This window comes from Haematobia irritans, chromosome 1, assembly GCF_050003625.1.
Source record: "Haematobia irritans isolate KBUSLIRL chromosome 1, ASM5000362v1, whole genome shotgun sequence".
Taxonomy (NCBI): Eukaryota; Metazoa; Arthropoda; class Insecta; order Diptera; family Muscidae; genus Haematobia; species Haematobia irritans.
The window spans coordinates 276,952,244-276,958,656 of NC_134397.1; positions in this window are offsets into that span (position 1 = coordinate 276,952,244).

A 6,413-nucleotide genomic window follows, 5' to 3' on the forward strand; every position below is an offset into this window, starting at 1 on the left:
TACTTTTATCCTTCTGGATATCCAGGAAAAAAAAACAAAAATATCGACATCGGCATTTCATTGAGAATTAAATGTTTTAAATGAAATGAAACAAATTAATATATTATTTTTGTTTTTTGTACTTGTTTGATAAACCTTTTAAGTATTTGTGCAGAGGTCCTCAATAATCGTAAATAACAGTGTGTAGTTTCACTAATTTTCCGTTAAAAAAAAAGAAAAAATACTCAATATATTTCCCTTGGTCATTCCCAAGTACATCATAAATAATTTTCAATTTTAATTATTTATTTATGTTATTTTTTCATTATGCATTCATAGTCTATGTCGAATGCTTAGAAGGTTCTCATAAAATAATTACATTGTTGACTCCACCCACCATTACACTTGACCATATGAAAACATTGTATGACCCTTTAAATACCCTCAGCAGAAGCTTTAAGAGATTCTTAATGGCAGATACTGTGGTCTGGTCATAATCCTATATGGCTGGGTATACCGAAAACTTATTAAAACGTAAATTTATAATAAACTCATACTGCGGTTTCTTTTGGCAAATAGCCGCCAGCATTTTCAAGCAAATTTGCATTTCCGCATCTCTGAACAAGCTATGCAACAGCACATTACAGAGACCATAACTGCGCCAAGGACTGTGATGACTTGAGAACTCAACAACCAAAGCTTCTACTCTATGGACATAGTAGTAGAATTTTGAGTAGAAAATGACTTAAGAGTTGCTTCTAATGTACTAAGTTGGTGTAAGTGTGTGTGTTATTCATAATTTCGCATATGTTAGAGTTTATATAAGTACGAGTATATACATCTGTCACACACACACACACATATACACCAAGTGCTCCCTGAATGCCTGTATTACCACAAACATACATTCATATGCGAGAATATTTTGATTATGCATCCAACACACACATATATATATAGTCTTCCTTATATTAAAGCAAACATGTAGTAAATGTTAGAAACCGGCAATCCAGACATCGCGCATGCAACCCATGGGAGCTTCATGGAGGAGTCATAACAAACAGGACTAATGCTGAGGAATGAATAACTAACCGGGTTTATAATAAACTGAATCTGAATTACTATCCATGGCATAGGGGGTGAACGTGTACGTTCACAGAACATTACAGCTGTGAAATTTCCATTTAAATTTCAAATATATTCTAAACGGTGACATTTTTGTAGCAAAACCTCTTCGTAACCATACAGGTGTACATACTTATGAAAAGTTGGTGAATGTATGTAACTTAAGGGGGATTTATCTTAGGAGAAACAAATTATGGTTTCTATATAGCGGAAAATAGAAGACAAAATTATTCTAAAGGTTTGAGATAATTCTACAAACCAAGCAATAGGGAAAATGAGTTTGGAATTTAAGATCTTGTTATGGCTTTCAGAGCCAGTTGGATGTAAGGCATATAAGTAAATTTTTATATAGAAAACAAGTAAGGAAAGTCTAAAGTCGGGCGGGGCCGACAATATTATACCCTGCACCACTTTGTAGATCTAAATTTTAGATACCATATCACATCCGTCAAATGTGTTGGGTGCTATATTTGTCCCAAATACATACATTTAAATATCACTCGATTTGGACAGAATTTGATAGACTTTTACAAAATCTATAGACTCAATATTTAAGTTGGCTAACGCACTAGGGTGGAACACAATGTTAGTAAAAACATATGGGAAACATTTAAATCTGAAGCAATTTTAAGGAAATTTCGCAAAGGTTAATTTATGATTTATCGCTCGATGTATTTATGTATATAAGTTTAGGAAAATTAGAGTCATTTTTACAACTTTTCGACTAAGCTGTGGCGATTTTACAAGGAAAATGTTGGTATTTTGACCATTTTATATATATGGGAGCTATATCTAAATTTGAATCGATTTCAACCAAATTTGGCACGCATAGCTACAATGCTAATTTTACTCCCTGTGCAAATCGGAGTAAAAGATTGGCCTCTGTGGTCATATGAGTGTAAATCGGGCGAAAGCTATATATGGGAGATATATCTAAATCTGAACCGATTTCAACCAAATTTGGCTCACATGGCTACAATGCTAATTCTACTCCCTGTGCAAAATTTCAACTAAATCGGAGCAAAAAATTGGCCTCTGTGGTCATATGAGTGTAAATCGGGCGAAAGCTATATATGGGAGCTATATCTAAATCTGAACCGATTTCAATAAAATTTGGCACGCATAACTAAAATGCTAATTCTACTCTGAACCGATTTAGCTCATATTTTGCAAGTTTTTCGAGACTCATAAAATATTCCAATGTACTGATTTTGAAGAACATCGGTTGATAAACACGCCAATTATGACCAGATCGGGATTAAATATATATAGCAGCTATATCTAAATCTGAACCGATTTTTTCTAAAATCAATAGCGATTGTCTTTGTCCCAAAAAACGACTCTATGCCAAATTTGAGGACGATCGGACTTAAACTGCGAACTGTACTTTGCGCACAAAAATACATGAACAGACAGACAGACGGACGGACAGACAGACAGCCAGACAGACAAACGGACATCGCTAAATCGACTCAGAATTTAATTCTAAGACGATCGGTATACTAAACGATTGGTCTCAGACTTTTCCTTCTTGGCGTTACATACAAATGCACAAACTTATTATACCCTGTACCACAGTAGTGGTGAAGGGTGTAAAAACGGTCCACTGAAATAGTGCCCCAAAAAGTAAAACAAATAAAATCCAAAATGTTTATATACACCCAGAGAAGGAATCACCTAGTTCTTCGAAAACTATGCACCGGATTTCGGAAAGCATGTTATGTTTGGCGAGAAAACAATTTTTTTGCGACAAACATGTTGCATGACCACCATCCAAAAATAAAATTTTGCCCTTGAAACATGTTTGAGGTGATCTGCCTGTAGGAAGTAAGGCTCCGTGAAATAAGCATGGAATAACTCCCCAAAATAAGAAATGAAATATGTCCCCAATGTCCTCTACAAAGGACGATTTTTGGGGAGCTATTTAATTTAAAATTTTGGGAAGTTATTATGAATAATGAAGGAAAATCGGGAGATCGGTCTATGTGTACGTAAATAATCGCACCATATCCGGCGTACATATGTGTGTATCCAAAATAACTCTAGGTCTTGAAATTCAACCAAATCGGACAAAAATTGCGGTGTATAGAAATCCAAGAAGGCATATCAAGAGATCGGGCTTTCTGGGGGCTATATAAAAATGACAACCGAATCACACCATAGTCGGTACACTTATTTATTCACCCAAACTTCCTCAATATTTTGAAACTCAGGCAAATCGGATCAAAATTGGGAAATCTAGACGCTCAAGACCTAAATCGGGGGGTCGGTTTGTAGAGGTGCTATATCAAAATCTGGCCCATCTTTGAACTTGAACTGCCCGCAGCTTAAAGACAAAGTTTTTGCAAAATAGCTTCATTATTGAATACTGTGATTACAAAAGGCAGACAAGCGGTTATATATGAATTTCTCCCTGATCTCCCTCCCTTTACGTAGTCGAAAATGTTTATGAAATTAGCACCTCCATGGAGCTCTGGAAATGAAATCTGGAGATCGTTTAATATAGAGGCTATATACTATAATAAGGGACTGATATGAACCAATTTGTGCATGCTTGTAAAGGCCATATACTAATACCACGTACCAAATTTTGACCGTACGAGTATTGGATGAAATTTGCATCTCTATGAGGCTCAAGAAGAAAAATCTGGGAATCAGTTTATATGGGACCATTTTGTGCACGGTTATTAGAAGCCATATACTAACAGCAGATCATTAACCAGATCATCATGCAATTATTTGAGCCAAATTTCAAGTAGATAACTTGTTTCATTCGGAAGTTTGAGTGAATTCAACTGACGGACGGACATAGCTATATCTAATCATAATTTCACCACGCCTTAAACCGATGGCAAGTTATGAGATCTGAGACTAGCATTTCGATGCGAAACAAATCGATATCGACAATATTAATATATATTTTGTTGGTGAAAACTAATTATATAAGAATAATAATATTTATCTTTATTATTTAGCGATAATAATTTATTATATTATATAAATATGCTGAGATTCAAAGTCCTTCAAACTCATGATGTTCTCAAACCATTTATTAGTATATGGAAATTTTTTATCCATATTTAATCACTGTACCTCATTCTAGAGTCTTCCCATACTTGTATTTAAATCTTACAAACTGTAATACGCCTTAAATGCATTCATGCCACATGTTCAGTAGGCAGTTGGAAGTTGTTTTTATTTCTGGAAACATGCTTGTTGTCATGTATTTGCAATACAAGCAAAGCCATCCGTAAAGACGTCCGTAGTAGGACGTCTGTTCCTGACGCATATTTGCATTATTTGACTTTGAGATTTTTATTCAAATTTTCTATATGCCGTTTTGAAGCACTTCGTAGAGACGAACCTTAAAATGCACATAAATTTGCAGATTATTCTCTACAACTCTACAAAACTCAAACGCAACAACGACATTTACCAAACCATGATGAAAATAGTTTGATAGTGCTTTGAAAAAATATTAACAAATTTAAATTGTAGACATACATGAGAAAAATGTTCGATCGTTTGACAATTAAAAAAATGATCAATTTAAACTCAACTAGAAAAAAAAAATCATTTAGTCTTCAACTGTCAGCACTTTAATTTTAACTAAATATTCTAGCAGTAAAGGTTATAAATGACGTGTGAGAATATACTAAATATTACATATGTATGTAATAGTTGGTTAACTTTGCCAATTAATTAACTTTCTAAAGAAAATGTTGTCAACATTTCATTTCTATAAGAAATTTTGCCAAAATTTCATTTTGTTAAAATTTCATTTCTATAGGAAATTTTGTTAAAATTTCATTTCTAAAGGAAATTTTGTCAAATTTAATTTCTATAAGAAATTTTGTCAAATTTCATTTTTTTAGGAAATTTTGTTAAAAATTCATTTCTATAGGAAATGTTGTCAAACATTTATTTATACAGGAAATTTTGTCATGGACTGTTTTCTGGAATATTTTATTGATTATATGAAAATCATGTACTCCCGTGGAGATGGTACCAGGCCTTAAAGGAACAATACGTCCCTCTTTTGATCTTCTCTGATTTTTATACCCACCACCATAGAATGGTGACGGGGGTATAATAACTTTGTCATTCCGGTTGTAACACATCGAAATATCGATTTCCAACTATATAAAGTATATGTATTCTTGATCAAGGAGAAATTCTAAGACGATATAACGATGTCCGTCTGTCTGTGTGTCTGTCTGTCTGTCTGGCTGTCTGTCTGTCTGTTGTAATCACGCTACAGTCTTCAATAATGAAGCAATCGTGCTGAAATTTTGCACAAACTCGTCTTTTGTCTGCAGGCAGGTCAAGTTCGAAGATTGGCTATATCAGTCCAGGTTTTGATATAGTCCCCATATAAACCGACCTACCGATTTGGGGTCTTGGGCTTATAGAAATCGTAGTTTTTATCCAATTTGCCTGAAATTGGAAATCTAGAGGTATTGTAGGACCACAAATACGGGTGCCAAAAATTGTGAGTATCGATCCATATTTTGGTATAGCCCCCATATAGACCGATCTCCCGATTTTACTTCTTGGGCTTATAGAAACTGCAGTTTTTATCAAATTTGCCTGAAATTTGAAATCTGTAGGTATTTTATGACCACAAATACGTGTGCCAAAAATTGTGAGTATCAATCCATATTTTGGTATAGCCCCCATATAGACCGATCTCCGATTTTACTTCTTGGGCTTATAGAACCCGCAGTTTTTATCCAATTTGCCTGAAATTTGAAATCTAGAGGTATTTTATGACCGTAAAGAGGTGTGCCAAAAATGGTGAGTATCGGTCCATGTTTTGGTATAGCCCCCATATAGACCGATCTCCCGATTTTACTTCTTGGGCTTATAGAAACCGTAGTTTTTATGCAATTTATTTGAATTTGGAAATCAAAAGGTACTTTAGAACCGTAAAGAGGTGTACCAAAAATGGTGAGCATCGGTCCATGTTTTGGTATGGTGCCCATATAAACCGACCTCCCGATTTGGGGTCTTGGGCTTATAGAAACTGTAGTTTTTATTCAGGCAAATTGGAAATCTAGATGTATTTTAGGACCATAAATAGGTGTGCCGAAAATGATGAGTATCGGTCCATATTTTGGTATAGCTCCCATATAGACCGATTTCCCGATTTTACTTCTTGGGCTTCTAGAATCCAAAGTTTTATCCAATTTGCTTAAAATTTAAAATCTAGAGGTATTTTCGGGCCATAAAGAGGTGTGCCGAAAACGGTGAGTATCGGTCCATATTTTAGTATAGCCCCCATAAAAACGATTTCCAGATTTAACTCC